Here is a 20,226-nt window from a genome sequence, read left to right as displayed (position 1 = left end):
AAATGGTCTTTGAAAGATTCCTACAGAAAAAAAGGTTTTACCTTGTTACAGACTGTTAAGACATATTCATTTAAACAACAAACATGGTCCAATACCATCCTCAAACACAACGATTGTCTCCTGTGCTCCACCCTCTAGAATTAGATCTTGATTTTCACACTCCAAATTTAAAATACTATGTCCTTCTGAAAATTAGAATATATATGACAATACTGTAGGCTTCAAGAGGTATTGGAAAGATAATGACCAATCACTATGTAAGAGTTAACAAATTAAGTCAATAAACATTTATTAAGATGTTACCATTTGCCAAACACTGTCCTAAAAACAGTGGGGAATATAAAATATGAGCAAAAAAGAACAACCTCAACAAAATTATATTCTAATATAGGAAGATGATGAATTAAAAGGGAACTAAAAGAGAGGGGGGAGGGAGGATGACAATATCTGAAGAATGCAGGGCAGCTAGGTGGTAAAATGGATAGAGCACTGGTGCTGATGCCAAAAAGACCTGAGTTCAAATCTGAACTTAAATATTTGTCACTTATTAGCTGTGTGACCTTGGACAAGTTACTTACACCTGATTGCCTCACATCCAGAGCTATCGCCAGTTGTCCTGATTTGTATCTGGCCACTGTACCCAGATGCATATAGAGGAGAAAGTGAGACAAGTGACTTAGTACAACATCCCACTCACTGAAACCCAATTCATGTGCTTGTCATGTCATCACTTCCCCTGATGTCATGGTCTTCGAGAAAAGGACAAACATCATCATCTGAATAATTTAGAGTGGCTTCCTTGAACTCAATCCTAGGAGAACTCAACAATGGAAGTAGAAAGCCACAGCTACAGAATAAGAACACAATGGTATCATGGTAGCAAAGTCAAGAGATTGAAGACATGTCAGAAATCTAAGTCTCAGTCTTGGAGCTGTCCTTAAGTATTTTGCTATTAGACAAGTAACTCCATCTTTTTCTGGGAATTAGTCCTCTTGGGCATAAAATTACTTGGTGTTGAAATAAATAAAATTTGTTTATTTAGCAGTTCAAAGTTTGTGGAGCACTTAATATATACATGTTTAATTATATATCACAGTTATAAATTAGTCCAAAGCATAATTTCATGAGGTAATATTGTTGTGATTTTTTCTGGAATTATAAATTTTACATTTATCTGAAACCAGAATTGGAAACACTCTAGAGGAAAGATTTAGCATCATTATTTTCATCTTACTCTATTGCTAATGATTCAACTTCTTCACTTCACTTTAGACTTATAGTAAGTCTGTGAAACTTGTTCTGTTTCTGTCAAGGAAATCCAAAAAAATGCTGAAGAAAATAGCATGCTAAAAACCAGCTTAGATCAAATGGATAAAACAGTTCAAAAAGTTATTGAGGAGAAGAATGCTTTAAAAAGCAAAATTAGCCAGATAGAAAAAGAGATAAGAAAACTCTCTGAGGAGAACAAATCCTTCAGACAAAGAATAGAATTCAGGGAGATTGATGAATTTAACAGAAATCAGGAATCAATACTTCAAAACAAAAAAATGAAAAATTAGAAGAAAATGTGAAACATCTCATTGAAAAAACAACTGATATGGAAAACAGACTTAGGAAAGATAATTTAAAAATTATTGCAATACCTGAAAGGCATGATCAGGAAAAGAGCCTTGACATCATTTTCAAAGAATTACTACAGGAAAATTGCCCTGATATTCTAGAAGCAGAGGGAAAAATAGAAATGGAGAGAATCCATTGATCCCCCCCAAGAAAGAGATCCTAAAAAACCAACCCCTAGGAATATTATAGCCAAGTTCCAGAACTCCCAAGTCAAAGAGAAAATATTACAAGCAGCCAGAAGGACACAGTTCAAATATTGTAGAGCTGCAGTCAGGATCACACAGGACTTAGCAGCAACTACATTGGAAGCTCGTAGGGCTTGGAATACAATATACCAGAAGGCAAAAGAGCTTAGAATGCAGCCAAGAATGAACTACCCAGCAAGGCTGAATGTCCTCTTCCAGGGAAAAGGATGGACTTTCAATGAACCAGGGGAATTTCAAAGGTTCCTTTTGGAATGGCTAGCATTGAACAAAAGGTTTGCTCTTCAGATACAGGACTCAGGTGAAGTATGGAGATTGGAGGAGAGGGGGGAAATATAAGGGACTTAATGAGGATGAACTGCATGCATTCCTGCATAGAAAAATGACATTGATAATACTCATATGAACCTTCTCAGTTAATAGAGCAGGTAGAGAGAACCTTTATAGTTGAAGCACAGGAGAAAGCTGAATTCGAAGATAAAATATGGTGTAAAAATGGAGTCAATAGAAAAAAAAAAGGGAAATGGAATGGGAGAAAGAAAAGGAAGAGGGGGAATACTCCAAGATATTTCACATAATAAGATTTTTTTTTATTACAATGAGCTATTGCAATGATATGGAAGGGAGAGGCAAGGGGGAATGAGGGAACCTTTGCTCTCATCAGAGATGGCTAGGAGAGGAAACAGCATATATACTCAATGGGGTATAGACATCTAGAGTAAGGAGAGGGAAGCAGGGGGAAGGGGTGGGGATGTGAATAAAGGAGGAGAGGATGGATCACGGGGGGAGAATGGTCACATATAACACATTTTCTTACTTCTTGCAAGGGGCTGGGATTGGAAGGCCTGTCCAGGACCATAGGGCCAGGTGGATTCTGTGCCAAAGCAGTGGTACAGGAGCTCAGGGCTTCTTGGCCCCAGGACCAGGGATCTGTCTGCTGAGTCAGTCAACAACCCTACAGCAGAGTCAGAGTGAAAGGAGAGAGAAAATATAGTACATGGTAATGGAGAAATAAGAAAGGAGGTAGTTGCGATCAGCAATGGCAATGGTGGAAAAATATGTAAGTAACTTTTGTGATGGACTTATCATAAAGAATGAGATCCATCCATGACAGAATTGTTGGTGTTGGAACAAAGACTCAAGCACATCTTTTGTTATGATTATTTGGGGGAGGGTGCAGGGCAAGTGGGGCTGGATGGCCTGCCTGGGGCCACATAGCAGGGTGATCTTTGGGTGTCTGGGGCCGGATTTGGACCCAGGTGATCCTGGCTCAAGGGACAATGCTCTGTCTGCCACCCAGCCACCCCTACTATTATTACAATTTATTACTATTTTATTTTATTTTGGGTCTTTTTTTTCTTTTTTTCCTTTGATTTTTGCAGGGCAGTGGGGATCTGGTGGCTTGCATGTCACACGGCTGGGTGATTGTTGTGTTTACGAGGCTGGATATGGGCTCAAGTGCTCGTGGCTCCAGGGCTGGTGCTTTGTCCTTTGCGCCACCTGGCCATACCTACAATTATTACTATTATTTTTTTTAATTTTAATTTTTTCTCTCCCCTTTACTTTTTTCACCCAAGCAAGTCCATCTATATTCATGGGGGAGGAGGGGTATTTTGTTTACTTGTAAACAAGAATATTTTATTAATGTAACAAAATATTTGTACAAAATGAGAATAAAAATTAAATTAAAAAAAGAAAGTCATATTTTCAGAAAGAACTCAATGAATTAGTCATGCAACCAAAAAAGTTAGAAAAAGAACAAATTAAAAATCCCCAAAATATCAAATTGGAAATCCTGAAAATCAAAGGAGAGAATAAGAAAACAGAAAGTTAAAAAAAACCTACTTAATTAATAAATTAAAATGAAAGTTTTTTAATAAAAAAACTAATAAAAATGATAAATCTTTGATTAAAAAGGGAAGAAAATCAAATTACCAGTATCATAAATTAATAGAGTGATTGCACCACAAGAAAATTAAAGTAATAATTTGGAATTATTTTGCTCATTTGTATGCCAATCTAACAATGTAAGCAATATGATGAATATCTAAAAATATGAACTGTCCAGAAAAAACAAGTGAAAAAAGATTAAAAAACTTAAATAAACCTATATCAGAAAATGAAATTGAACAAGCATCAATGAACTTCCTAAGAAAACATCTGCAAGATCAAAGGAATTCACAAATGCATACTTTCAAACACTTAAAGATCACTAATTGCAAACCTATACAAACTATTTGGAAAAATAGGTGGAGTTTAATAAAATTCTTTCTATGATGCCAATATGGTACTGATGCCTAAACCAGTAATTGCCCAAAGAAAATTATATAATAATCTCCCAAATTAATATGAAAATTAAATTAAATATTAGTGAAAAGTGACCCAAAGTTATCACTAGAATAATATACTATGATCAGATGGAATTTACACCAGGAATGCAAAAATAGTTCAATATTAGGAAAACAGGCAGCATAATTGACCATATTAAGAAAAATCTCACAGAAATCATATGATTATCTCAAAAAGCTTTTGATAAAAAACATCAGTCATCCCTATTTAAAACACTGGTAAACATAGAAATGAATGGAGTTTTTTAAATGAAAAACTATATCTTTCTAAAAAGTATCAGCTTTGTATGTAACAGTAATAAAATAGTAACATTCTCAGTAAGATTAGGAATGAAACAAGAATGCTACTCATCACAAATATTATTCAGTATTGTACTAGAAACAGTTTTAGCAATGGGAAGAAAAAGAAATTGGAGGAATTAAAATAAGTAGCAAAAAATAAATCTTTGCAGATTTTATTATAGAATACTAAAAAAGAAAAGCAAAAAAAATATATAGCTAAATAATGAACAAAGTTCTAAAACAAACCCACATAAATCATCAGCATTTCCATATATTGTCAACAAAACCCAACATCAAGAGAAAGAAATTCCATTTAAAATATATGATTACAATGTAAAATACTTGTTACACAATTTTCTTCTACCCTCCCTTCCTACTCCCTCTCCTCAGGGTAAAGCATTCTAGTATATTTTGCAAATGTACATTTGTGTTTAAGATGCCTCCATATTAGTCATTTTGTGAATAAGGAATTAGGACTAAAGGAAAAGAAAGAAAATTATGGGATAGGAAGGAAACACATAAGAGAAATATTTAAATAGTGAATATGCTGTTCATTCAGATTCTGTGGTTTATTTGTTGTTGTTTTCCCCCTGCATATGAATTACATTGCCCATAAGAGGTCTCCAAGAGTTATCCTAGATCTCTGAATTGCTGAGGGAAGCTTTATCCATCTAAGTTTATCAACTCACAATGTTGTTATTAATGTGTACTATCATTTTCTTGGTTCTACTCCCTTCATTCAACAACAATTCATATAACATGTTTCATGCTTCTCTAGAGTCCAAACTTTCATGACATCTTATCAAACAATACTACTCCATAACAATCAGATACCAAACCTTGTTCAATCATTTCCCAATTGATGGAAATTCCAATTCTTTGCCACTGCCAAAAATCTTGCTATAAATATGTTTGATCTTGTGAGATTTTTCCCATTTAATGCTTTTTTCTGGATATAAGGATACTATTGATATTGATTAATCAAAAGGTATGATAAGCTTTATAGCTTTTGAGGCATTGTTCTCCAAAATGGTTGGATTAGTTCACAACTCCAACAAACTGCGCATTAATGTCCCTATCTTCCCACAATCTCTCTATCACTGATCATTTTCTCTTTCTGTCATCTTAGTAAATATAATAGATATGAAGTGGTACCTCATTGTTTATTTTGCATTTCTCTAATCAATGAGTTGGAACACTTTTCACATAATTATATACAGCTATAATTTCTTCATTTGAATACTGACAGTTCATATCTTTTGACAATTTATCAATTAGAATGACTTGAAAACTTATAAGTTTTATTCAATTTCTTACATATTTTGATAATACTACTTTTAACAGCAAATCTAGAGTGAAAAAGAGACAGATGAAGGACAAATATGAGTTGAATATGAAGGGATAATATCTAAAAATGATTAGGGGTGACAGAAATGTACTAGGAGATGGGAAGATGTAAAGCAAAATGTAGTAAATTATCTAAGATGAAAAAGACAAGAAAAAATTTTTACAGTGGAGAGGAAAAAACGAGAGAGGGGAGGGGGAATAAGTGAACTTTTCATTGGAAATGACTTGAAGAAGGGACTTGCATATACACTAAAATGGTTATATAGGTCTATCTTAAATTTCAAGAAAATAGGATGGGAAATGATAAGAGAAGGAAGGGATGTTGAAAGAGAGGGAAGATTTGTTGAAAGTGAAGCAATTTTGATGAGAAAGAGGATGAAAATAAAGAGAGAATAGAATAAATGGGAACAGATGGAATAGTATGTAGGGAATTTCAGTTAGGAATTGTAATAGTGGAAAATTTTAAGCAAATTTATATGATAAAAGCATAGAGTTCTCAAGCACAGAGAACTGTGGTGGGTGAAGCCAAGAGGGCAGAGAGAAACCAGCAAAGTACTTAAGCTCTCCTGGGATTTTCTCAAAAATAATATTAATAAAGTTTCTCTACAGATTCTGAAATGACAGAACCCACAATATAGGGTTCGTTCAGTATTACGAAAACTGCTAGCATAATTAACTATATCAATAACAAACCTATCAGAAGTTATATAATTATATCAATAGATGCTGAAAAGGTTTTTGACAAAATATAGTACCCATTCCTACTAAAAAACTAGAGAACATACAAATAAAAGGATTGTTCCTTAGAATAATCTATCTGAAACCATCAATAAGCATTATATGCAATGGGGATGGAATGGAGGCATTCCCAATAAGATCAGGAGAGTTCATATCTGACCTCAGATGCTTAAGAATGCATAGCTCTGTGACCTTAGCCAAGTCACTTCACCCCATTGCCTTGCAAAAAAAAAAAAAACCAGATACCATCAGCTCTGCCTCACATTCTTTATCATGAGTCCATTAGAGAATTTACTTCCATAGTTTTCTATACTTGCTGTTGCTGATTGCAATTCCCTCCATCCATTAGTCCCAATTCAATTTATTATATTTTCTCTCTCCTTTCACTCTGTCCCTCTTCAAAAGTATGGGGCAGCTGAGTGGAGCAGCAGACAGAGCACTTTCCCTGGAGACCCTGAGGCCCTGGAGATCCTGGAGGCCAAGAAGCACAAAGCATACATGCCACCCTAGAGACCCAACAACCAATCAGCCCCGTAGTCCTGGACAGATCACCCAATCCCACCATATTACAAAAAAAAGGAAAAAAGAAAAAAAAAAGAAATAAATATGTTGTATCTAACCTAGCTTTCCCCCATGATCTACTCTTTCCTCTATCACCTACATGTCCCTCCCCTCCCTCATGCCCTGTCTTCTATCCCCTTCCTCTCCCTTTTACTTTAGAATTCCAAGCGCGATTAATTATGTATATTGTTTCCTCCCTGAGACATTTCTGAAGAATGAAGGCTCCCTCATTCCCCCCCACCTTCTCACCTTCCACTCCATTGAAAAAGCTTTTTTTACATGAAATGTAATTTTATGTGAAATATCTTGGCCCATTATACCTCTCCTTTCCCTTTCTCCCATTGCCTCCATGTTTTACAATATATTGTACCTTCAAATTCAGCTCCCTCCTGTGCCTTGTCTAAATATGCTCCTTCTAACTGCTCTATTAAATAAGAAGGCTCATATGAGTAGTATTAGTATCATCTTCCCATGCAGGAATACATGCAGTTCAACATCATTAAATCCCTTGTAATTTACCTTTGTTGTCCACCCTCTTTATGCTTCACCTAAGTCCTGTACTTGAAGATTAAACTTTCTATTCAGCTCTGCTGTTTCATCAGGAACATTTCAAATTCCCCTGTTTCACTGACAGTCCATCTTTTCCCATGGAAAAGGATCTTTAATTTTGCTGGGTAGTTGACTCTCAGTTGCATTCCAAGCTCTTTTGCCTTCTGGAATATTATATTCCCTGCCCTATGAGCCCTTAATGTGGAGGCTGCTAAGTCCTGTGTAATCCTCACTGTAGCTCCAAGATGTTTGAATTGTTTCATTATGACTGCCAGTAAAATTTTCTCTATGATTTGGGAGTTCTGGAATTTGGCTATAACATTCCTGAGGATTAATTTTTTGGATCTCTTTCAGAAGGAGATCAGTGTAGTCTCTCAATTTCTATTTTATCTTCTGCTTCTAGGATATCAGGGCAAATTTCCTGGAGAAATTCTTGAAAAATGAAGTCAAGTTCCCTTTCCAAATTATGACTTTCATTTGGTCCAGTAATTTTTAAATTGTCTCTGTTGGATCTATTTGCTAGGTCAGTTTTTTCTTCAATGACATATTTCACATTTTCTATTAGTTTTCCATTCATTGGTATTGTTTCAATGTGTCTTGATTCCTTGCGAAGTCAACAACTTCATTTAGCTCCATTCTATGTTTGAAGGAATTATTTTCTTCAAAGAACTTTCTTATCTCCTTTTCCATCTGGAAAATTTTGCTTTTTAAGGTATTCTTTTCCTCATTTGCTTTTTGAACAGCTTTTGCCAATTGATCTAAACTGGTTTTTAATAAGTTGTTTTCTTCAGCATTATTTGGATCTCCTTGACTAAGCTGCTGACTTGGTTTTCATGTTTTTCCTCATCTTTCTCATTTCTCTTCCCAATTTTAAGTCTACCCTCTTCACTTGATTTTCAAAATATCTTTGAGCTCTGTCATAGACTAAACCAAATTGCTATTTTTCTTGGAGGCTTTGGATATAGAAGCTTGGACTTTATCATATTCTGAATGTGTGTTTTGATCCTCCATGGGACCAAAGTAATAATCTATGGTTAGGTTCCATTTTCTCTATTTACTTATTTCCCCAGCCTGTGTCCTGATTTTGGGGTGCTTCTCGAGCTTTTGAGTATTATTAGGACACCTCCACAAGTACCTCAGTCCCTTCAAGGTCTTATGAGAGGCTGTGACTGCTCTCCTAGCCTGTGCTTTGCTCTGTGGATGACCACAAGCACAACCTTCTGCTCTGGAGTTATGAATAGGGTCCTTGCTCTGCTATGATAGTATGGGGGCTCAGATTTGGCCAGGGTCTGAATGTAGACAAAGTGCCAGAGCCCTATCCCAGGGACAGAGGAGAGGTCTAGACAGCCTCTGCCTGCCCCCTTAACTTCCATGGGCTGAGTGATCCGGGAGTAGCTGCCAGGCTGCTCCCTGCTAGGCAGATATGTGAGCCTTCTTCCATTTCCTTGGTCTCAGGCTATGCCAAGGGGCTGTGACTATTCTGAGAGCCACACTAGCCTGGTCTCAGCATTCACTCTGACAGAGGTTTCCCCCAAACCTTCTGGTTGTATTTGCTGTTCCCTGGAAACTGCTTCTGCTGCCACAAACTGGCATGATCAGGAATCCAGGTGCTCTGTGGGCTCTTCCCAGAAGGCTGGAGCTGATTAGCTCCTGCCCAGTGATCCTGGCTGTACTGCTGTCCCACTCCAAACCCATGGAACAAAGCTTTCCCACAATCTTCCAGGTTACCTTGGGCTGGAAAATTGTCTCACTGGATCTTTCTGTATGTTCTGTCTCTCAAAAATTTAGTTAGAGATATAACTATAAGGTTTATGTTATATTTTGGAAGAGAGCTCCTGGGAAATCCTGTCATCATATGACCATCATGGCTCTGCCCACAACTCATGCCATTTTAGATCAGTGGGGAATAAGTTTAGTAAGAGAAATGCAATGAATTGAAAACCATTCCCTTCCCCCCACATTTCTCATTTTCCCACTGATAAAATATGAATCAATAAGGTAATGTGCCCCAAGTTTAGGAGACAAATAATCCATTATTACTTTTATTGCTGTACTATTTCACTAATATCTCTTAAATCATTTTTACCACTAACTTTTTTTTTTTTAACAAAAATTCACTCAATGAGCAAAGAGGCCACTGACTGATAGCTGCAGTCTTTCTCTTGTGATTCAATTGGACATGTACAACTCTGACTGGACATTTAAAAAATAACATCCCATGGGTATTTTAAATTCTGCATAACATATTATTTTCTACCATAAACCCACCTCTTTTCCAAACTTAATTATTTCTGTCTATGAGCAATATTTCCAAATTAAGAACTAACAAATACAGTGTCATCCATCACTTCTCATTTTCAAGACAGAATTCTAATCTATTATCAAGTCTTGTATTCTACATCTACATCTCTTTATTTGTCTCATTTTTTTCCCATTCACAAAGCTTTAAGTTCCCTGGACTCAGGTTTACCCTTACTTTTTCTCAGTTGGCAAAATGATTTTTCCCTAAGGTGCTTATATCATCCCTAATTAAATAAACTTCATTAATTCCATATAATATCTGACACAAAATATGAACTCCTCTCTTGGACTTTACAAATCCCTTTACAATCAGGCTTCAACCTAAGATTATTGACTTGATATGCATATATATTTTTTACCACATACCTAATGAAGTGCAGAAAAAGCAGGAACTGATCTCTTTTTTTTTGAACCTCAATGTAAAACTCTAGCTCCCATCTTTATGCCTTTGTCCTGGTTATCCTCTATGCCTAGAAATAATTACTTCCTAACTTTAAATTCTTATAATCCTTTGTTTCATTCAAAATTGAACCTGATTGCCAACTTCCCTATGACAGTTTATTTTCTGTAAACTAATAGTTCCCTCATAATCAACCTTATTTATTTTTACATATATTTTGTTTATGACAGATATGCATTTATATATATGCACATATCTACACATATCTATGTCTATATATACATATATATTTATTTTGCATCTAATTAAAAGAACTCACTACTAATTTAAAAATCCATGATAATTTAGTTGAACTAAAGTTTAACAAAACCCCTTCTTTAGAAAGCTACCTACTAAGCTTCAGATACAACTGAATTAGTTAACTAAGAGTACAAGGACAGAAACCATTTGGAAAAGGGGTTCTTATTCCACAAGATCTATGTGGAAAATGAGTTTGTCAGAAATGGTTTTAGATGATCATTTTAAAGGAATTTAGATAGCAATCACAAAGAAATAAACACATAAATGAAATGAGGGGAAAAAAGACAAATCAAATGAAAAATGTGTAAACATACTTTTAGGAGGAGTATTGTCTTATGAAGGTTAGAGGTGAACAGAAAGCATGTCTGGAATTTTGAATATGTGAACTGATACATAGGAATGAAAAGAGACTGTGGGAGAAAATTGGGAGAAAATGCTTAAATTCTCAGATCTCTGATTATCACCTGTTCTCTAAAATACACAGATGATAACACCAGTGTCATTCTCAAATATATAAATAAATATAAATAAAATATAAATAAAAAAGATAAATCATCAAAAGATGTGAAAAAATAGTTTTCAAGGAAGTTGAAGACTACTAAGAACATTACAAAATGTTTGTACAAACATCTAATAATAAGAGATACAAAATTACAAAGAAATCTCAAAGTTTTGATCTCCACCCAAAAAGGTGCCAAGAAGAAACAAATTTAAAATACTAATTTTTAGAGAGGATACAAAAAGATAGGCACACTAAGAATGTATTGCTAATGGAACCCTGAAATTTTTCAAACAGGCAAACAACTTGGAAATGTTAAAGAAAACATTTTTAGAAATTAAAGAAAAATTCATGATGGAGACTAGGTCCAAATATATATAGATCTGAGAGCCAGCTTAATGGTGGTAGTAATTACAAAATACATTTTGATCTAGAAATCTCACTCTTAGTCACAGGCTGGAAAAGTTCAACACAGAAATTAAGAAATGCCAAAATAAACATGCCACTTTTAGGGTAACAAAAATCAAGAAGTAAAGTGTGTTTCAGTAACGAGACAGAGAGAAATTGACTATTTTGAATTGGATGTTGTCAGTGTGGAACCAAGAAGCCTAAGATCCTTTGCACATTGCTGATAATTACATAGCATAGAAAGACTAAATGAAACAGCTGTGAAGGAGGGTTACATCTATAAGTGACTTACCTAAAACAAAAAAGGATCAACATAACTTCAAAAAGAGAAAAGTTAGTAAATAAATTAATAGGATTGATGTTTCATGAGAACATTTAATCCAAGTAACTTTTTAGTATAGGTATCTCGTAGTAAGAAAATCTAATTTACCAATGCATTACAATACTTTGCAAGTCATAGTCTTAGAGACTATGTCATCAAATTCCATCCCCATTATGCCATTATTAGTATCAGAGGACAGGAATACATGTCTTCTTGACTTCCTAGTCAATTCTCTATCTATAATATTATATTGTATACTTAGTTCTCCTCAAAGGAAGGAATGAGGGACAATTTTCCAATCTACTATGTATTCACAGTTTCTCCCAAATATAGTCATTTCCAGGGGGTTCTCATATTTAATAAAAATATAGTACAAGGTTGTTCCTTAAAGATTCCATGAGGGCCATATGTAGCTTAATAGTATATATTTACATTATTTTCAAATATATTGTCATTTATATTATTCAAATTATTTACTAATGCATACTACACTCTGCACTTCCCCCTCTATCCCCCTTCCCCATTTGAATTAGTAAAGATTACGAAAATGTGGTGAAGTGATTGTTCTGGACATTCAAGGACAGCATGAATAATTAGACAAATTAAGTAATACTTAATAAAGTAAAATTTACAAATTCAGTCATGATAGCACTGTAGATGGAAACATGAAGACATAATAGGAGAGGCATATTATAAAACCAATAATACAATACATACATAATAAATAAAGATAGCCTTCTGAGAAAAAGTCTATTATATAGATAAATCAAGAAGACATATTTTCTAATCCTTCCTCTGACATATACTTAACTGTGTTACAGGTAAGTAGTTCATGAATCAGCATCTATCACAACCAAGTCCCTAAGTCTATATAGATGATTTGTTGCATTTGTTGATGTGATATTTGTGAAGGAAGATTGTTTTGGCTTTTATTTTTGTTGTGCTTGCATATATGTATATATTTTTCTCTATAGTCAATATATACATATTTATGCACATGTATCATATTGACATATGTGTGTATATGCACATATGTGCATTATGTATCAATATAACATATATACAAATATACAATTTATATATATTATGTTGCATATATCTCAAAATAACTTCTATATATCTTTATACATATATGTTTGTATAGATGTATATATATATTTGCATATATGTGTGTATTTGCATATATATATGTATATATATATGTGAAGTTCTCCAAGGAATATTGAATTATTAAATCATATTATTTGTTCTTTGTTCTCTAAGAGGAACATTTCATCAGGAATTTAAGGGAGGGAGGATTGTGTAAAGTCACCTGCCTCACTTTCTCTTCCAGTTATCTGAGTCCACTAACCAGACATAGATCAGGCCAAATGGAGCTGGTTCTGTATACAGTGGGAGACCTTGCCCTTTTTAAATCAAGATTTTTAATTGATCTCAGTTTAATTGAGGCAAAGTCCATTCCATGATTAAGGAAGTTAAGAAAGAAATAAAGCAGAGAATGATCCCTTTTGCATAGTCAAAAAATTATCAATAAGGGAGGGGAAGACCTTCAAGATTTCTGTTCAAAACAGAAATAATTGCTATTTACAGTCACTCTAAATCAGTGGAGGTCCAAACAATGACCAAGTGGAATTGACCAATCAATGAGTACCCAAGTGATTTGGAGCTACTAAACCCAAAATTTCTTGTCAACCTTCAGCACCTTGAAAAGGTTAAAGTCTCCTTCTGTATCCAGAGTCATATCTTTCCTTCCTTCCTTCCTTCCTTCCTTCTTTCTTTCTTTCTTTCTTTCTTTCCTTCTTTTTTCCTCTTTTCTTCCCTTGCTTTCTTCCCTTCTTTTTTCTTTCTTTTTCTGTCTCTCTGTGTCTTTCTCTGTCTCTATGTCTGTCTGTCTCTGTCTGTCTGTCTGTCTGTCTGTCTGTCTCTCTCTCTCTCTTTCTCTCTGTCTTTCTCTCTCTGTCTCTCTCTCTCTCTGTCTCTCTCTGTCTTCCTTTATTTCTCTCTTTATCTTTCCTTTCCTTCTGTTTACACTAGGCTCTTACACTCTTACCTGCATGTGTTCTGCCCAAAGGAAAGTAAATTTAGAGCTCTGAAATCATAGCTAGATAAAGTTGAGAGAAATCACAGAAATCTTAATAGGGTTAGAGAAAGTCTTCCATTAACATATTTTCTCCCATTAAAACTGTTTATTGATTAGTTAATTTACAAGCATGTTTTAGAATCTTAAATGATAAAAACAAAGATTGGAAATCACCGTAAAGAAATTCGTAGCTGATTGATTGGAAAGAGGATATTGATAGGGGAGATTGAAAATCTAGGAGTAAAAAGAACCAAGTTGCAGAAAACCAAGTAAAGGGTCTGAGACACACTAACAATAAAATCAAGAAACTTTAATTTTCTGTGGAGGAAAATCATTTGAAATGCATAAATTAATCAAATTCTTTTAATTTGTCCTGCATCTGAATGGGATGGATGAGTAAGACTGAATAATTTATATGAAGGATTGTAGGTACTTTTCTAATTTATTTCTTTTTTATTGTCCATTTTTTATACTCAGTTCTCCATTATCTTACATTTTCTTCCCCACATTTCTTCTGAAATAAATAAATCAATAAGCATTTGGTATGTTTTATTGAATAACTAAAGCTGTGTTATACGAAAGTATATACATTGTTTTCCACCATATGCTCAGAATTCAATTTGTTTTTTCTCATTTAAGTTAGTTTTAGAACATTGCTATCACATTTTATTCATTTTATTTGTGCTCTGCATGCAAGACTTTACTATTCTGTCATTTCTTATGAACTGACAAATGCAGCAACATTTTCGAAAGGGAAAAATAATCACTCGGTCAAGTTATCAAACATTATCTCCAAGTTTTAGGGTTGTTTAAATTTTTTTTAAAGTTCAAAACATATCATATTCATACTCTAATTTTCACCATGAGCATCATTATGATTATTCATCCTGAACATATAGTTAGGTCCAGATACAAGCAAAGAATTAATCTCATAAAGCAATGACATGCATTCAAATTCACACTTTTGAAAGCTTTAATTATAAAAGATATTCATTCTAGTGAAATGGATATATGCAGTGCAAATCTGAATTAGTGGAACCACTCTAAGTAATACATTACTTACACTAACTGAAGAACTGGGAAAGTAAGGTACTGTTTATATGTGTTAAGCCCCTAGTTTATAACTATGAGATGTTTTATTATATGAGATGAGATGCTAATGCAATTTAATGTAATAATATGATATATTACATATTATGCATAATGACTATATCACACTCTTCAATATCATACCATTCTATACTATAATATAGCATTATAAGCAATAATATATAATTACATATTAAGTAATAATATTACATATTATTTTATAATACATATCATAACATAAATACATAATGGAAAGAAAAAAGTAAAAAGTATAAATCAATCATTTTAGACTCACCATAGGTAATAATATTAACCTGGGAAAATGTTCTACACACATAGACCTACAACCAACAAATCTCAATTGAACATTATGTCAGATATTATGCTTTGTGCTACTGATTCAAGAATAAAAAAATTAAACAGTCTTCATTAAGCTTACAATTTACTTGTGAAATAATATGTTCAGGATAAATATGAACAAATGCAAAGCATATGCAAAGTGAATTCCAGGAATTTTGATGTTGAGGAAAGAGACTGTCATTTAAGGAATCAGGAAAGGGTTAAGAATAAGGGATGCCACTTCATGTGAGCTTTGAAGAAACATTCAGGTTCCAAGTAGAGAATATAAGGAGGAAAAGATACTGTCTATGCATGAGGAGACAAAGTGAACAAAGTAACAGAGAAAAGAAATGGAACACTGTGAATAAAGATCAGGAAAAAAAGATTTATTGGTCTGTACTGAGTGGGTGACTGGTAGCTTGAAAATGTTAGTTTAAACCAGATTTGTAGAGATTTAAGTAGCAAATCTGGTATCAGACACTTATTAGTTATGTGACCCTGAATAAGTCCCTTAACCCTGCTTTTCTTGGTTTCCTCATCTGTAAAGTGAGCTGGAGAAGGAAATGACAAACCACTCCAGTATCTTTGCCAAGGAAAAGCCCAAATGAAGTCACAAAGAGTTGACATGTCTGAAATGATTGAACACCAACAAATATCAAAACAGAAAAGTTGATCCTTGAGGTATAAGTGAACCCCTGGAACTTATTAAGCCAAGGCGTTACATAATGAGATAGATACATTGGAAATCAAATTGTCAGCTACATGGAGAATGAATTGGATAAAAAAAAAGTTGAAAAGGCAAGACAGGTGATTATAATGTTCTAGAAGAGAGAAAATGAGGGACTGAACAGCAATGTTTGAATTTGGACTAGAAAGGAGACAGAAATCTTTCAGATATAGTGGAAAGAATAACAATTGTATTAACTCTTTCTGTCTACTCCTCTATGCCTGAGATAAATCACTTAAGGCAAGAGTTAATACTTTGATTGTTATCATAATTAAAAGCTAATATGTTGATAATTCACATCACCTTCACATTCACACCACAAAACCTCTCACATGCTAACAAAGTTATCTAAGATGTTAAATAATAGGAGAGAGGATGGGGGGGCTGAAAATCTTGGTGAAAAAAAGAACCAAGTTTGAAGAAAGCAAATTAATGATCTCTAACCCATGGAAACTAAGGATCTATCACTTCCTTGATGTCATGGCCCTCTTTGAGAACAACAAATAAATAAATAACAATCTATGTGAGTAGTTAGAATTGTTCCACTGTTGGCCAGTTCCTTCCTCAATCTGGCTCTCTTCCACTGAGCAACAACAGGTCCCAGGCCAACCCCACTTTGGGTCCTCTTGGACTCAGAATGAATGTTAAAAAAACAATTCTTTCAGTTTTTACCAGAAACTCCAAGTATCTTCTCTTCCAGATTGACTTCTATTTACTAAGCAAAAGAAACTATTATTTGTTTCATTTCTTTCATGCCTGCAATAATCATTGTATGAACATTGCCTTAGTTAAACTGAAACCTATTAAAGACTGGATCAAGTGTCACACTGCATCAAGGACCATCTCCAATTATCCCAATTCATATCTGACTGATGAAAGCAAATATCTCTGAAGGAAGAAGTGAGGCTGCTTATTTTACACTACCCTCCCTCCCTTAAATCCAATTCACTGGCATGTCATGACATCACGGCCTTGATGCTAAAGATCATAATGGTCTGCTTTGAGAAGGAAGGACAAAAAATAACAACTTAAAATACATCAACAGGAATGGAGCAAAAAGTTCTAGTCTTGTGAGAGGAAAATTATGAGACTGCATTATATTAATCAAATTCTATTCATTCTACTTTCTTATACATCTGAATGGGATGAAAGAGTAGGTAATATAGCTAAACTACTATGGCTACTATTCTAATTTTACTTCCCTTTTATTGTCCATTTTTCATATTGAACTCAGTTATCCTCTATTTTCTTCCCTACATTTCTTCGAAAATCAATCAATAAACATTCAATATGTTTTACTGAATAACTAAAGTTATACATTATACAATAGTATATACATTGATTTTTCACAAAAAAAGCAACATGTGCTCAGAAGTCAATTTGCTTTTCTCATTTAATTTCATTAGGTTAAAGTATTGCAATTTTGACTACTTGAGGGAATATCACATTGATGAAATTTATTAAAGGACCTTCTAAGAATTACAATTGATAATTCTCTCCTCAGGAGTAGTCATTTAATTAATTGCTTATATAATTAAAATTTTGATCCCAACTAAAATTACATAATCTATATAACTACTAATCCTTCACTGTTGAAGAAGACCACATCAACCAATCAATGGATTGGTGGCATGAGCTGCACAATTATGTTTATTAAAGTGTGGGTATGTTATAAAAGGCATCTTCTCACTTTTTTTTAACCAAAATCATTCCACCCCTTGGCCTGATTTATAGGGAACAGGACTTTTGGATATGGTCTGGCTGTTGAGGGAATCTCCTGACCTTAAATTGGGTTTTGCCTCCTCCCATATCAAAAAGGCATCATGTGGCTTCATCAATGATGGAGGCCTAAATAACCCCATGTAATATTTAGCTACAAGTTGTGACAACCTGATAAATCCTAACCTGTCTCTTGATGGACTAATCTTCAGTATGACCCTTCCTCTTAGATCATCTATCTTTGAATTACTCATCAGTATGCCCATATCAACAAAGCACAAGGACATACCCAAATGTGACATATGACAATAGAATATCACAAACCAATACAGAAAAACATATCTTTTGATGGACTAGTTGTCAGTATAGTCTTTTCTCTCGGATCTTCTGAAACACAAAACACAACTGTCAAAAGTTTAATACTAAGACAATGTCAACTTGCCATTTGTTGGATTGCATTACTCTCTAGTAAATTTACTCCCTTGAGTTTCATCTTCTTTGACACTAGCATAATGTCAGTTTGCCATTTATAGGACTATTTACAAAAAGAACTCTTCCCAGGACTCCCAGCAGTTTCTACAGGACTGGGGAAATTCTTAGTACCTGTCTCCACCATGCCTGACTCCGGAATCTAAACTCGTTGCTAAGGGCAATGGATCCCATTGCCCACCGTTTCAGAAATGCACTTGCCTATCTCTCAGAATCAACTGATATTTGTTCAACTACAATAACAATTTTTTTCAGGCCATCTTAGTTCTAATGCTTTCCCTTTGTTGATTATTTCATATTCATTCTGGTTAGCTTGTATGTAGGACAGTAAGATGGCAGAGTGGATAGAGAACTGACTTTTGAGTCAGGAGAAAAGGAAATAAAGTCTGTTCTCAGACATTTGATACTAACTGCATGACCTTGGAAAAGTCACTTAACCCTGATTGCTTCATATTCAGAGCCATCTCCAGTCATCCTGATTTATATCTGGCCACTGGACCCAGATGACTCTGATGTAGAAACTCCCCCTCACTGAAATTCAATTCATTTGCTTGTCATGGTTTCACCTCCCTGATGTCATGCTTTTCTTAGAGAAAAAAGGTCAAACATCAGCAACAGCAGCTAGGATGTATATATTCATATACATATTGTCTCCTGTAGTAATTTGGGTGCTCCTTGAGGGTGTGGTCTCTATTTTGACATTTCTATGTATCCCAAATGTTTATCCCCAAACCTGGCACATAAGTAGGCTCTTAATACATATTTATTATTGACTTTCCCTAAACAAATGATCTGATTTATTTTATAATCTCATATCTATTTGATGATAAATCACATTCTTCCTTTTCCCTTGGTTATAGCAAAATACTCTTTTACCACTTGATTGAATTGAAAGTTTATTCTTTTAAATGCTACTTAACTTTATTTTTTCCAATTACATATAAAGATAATTTTCAACATTCATCTTTTCTATAAGATATTAAATTCCACTTTTTTCTACCATACTCCCTTCCCTCTCTCCTTCCCATGAAAGGAAGCATATTGATAATGGTTACACATGTTTAATATGTTTCCATATTGGTCATGTTTTTAAAGAGTCAGAACTAAAGAGAAAAAAGTCATGAGAAAGAAAAAAACATGAAATAAAATTTTAAAAGTGAATATACTATACTTTGGTCTACATTCAGATCCCATATTTTTTGCCCTCTGGATGAGGATGGCATTTTCAACCTCAAATATTTTAGAATTGATCATGAACTGCTAAGAGGAGCTAAGTTTTTTCATAGTTGATCATCACACAGTATTGCTGTTAATATGTATAATGTTCTCTTCTTTTCACTTCACTCAGCATCAGTTCATGTGCATCTTTCCAGAATTTCCTGAAATCTACCCACTCAAGATTTATTATAGAACAATAGTATTCCATCACAATTATATTCTTGGATTGTTCAGACATTCCAAAATTGATGGGCATTCCCTCAGTATCCAATTCTTTGCCACTACAAAAAGATCTGCTAAAATATTTTTGTACATGTGAGTTTTTCACTCTTTTTTATAATCTCTTTGGGATATAGACCTAATAGTGCTACTGCTGCATCAAGAGGTTTGCAAAGTTTTATTATCCTTTGGGTATATATGCAAACTGCTCTTGAGAATGATTAGGTGAGTTCAAAACTCTGCCAATAATGCATTAATGTCTCAGTTTTCCCACAAACCCTGCAACATCGATCATTTTTTCCTTTTTGCAATTTTAAAAATGATTTCTTTAAAAAAAGACATATACTTGCTTTTTTATTAATGTTTCACTTGTAATTAAAATTATAAACTGATTAACAAAGTTCTTTCTGTTACTACAAGTTTCAAAGAGTTTTATGAAATACAGTTTTACAAAAACCTGTAAAGCTA

This window comes from Macrotis lagotis, chromosome 5 (genome assembly GCF_037893015.1).
Source record: "Macrotis lagotis isolate mMagLag1 chromosome 5, bilby.v1.9.chrom.fasta, whole genome shotgun sequence".
Taxonomy (NCBI): domain Eukaryota; kingdom Metazoa; phylum Chordata; class Mammalia; order Peramelemorphia; family Peramelidae; genus Macrotis; species Macrotis lagotis.
Note: the sequence above shows the minus strand (reverse complement) of the source record.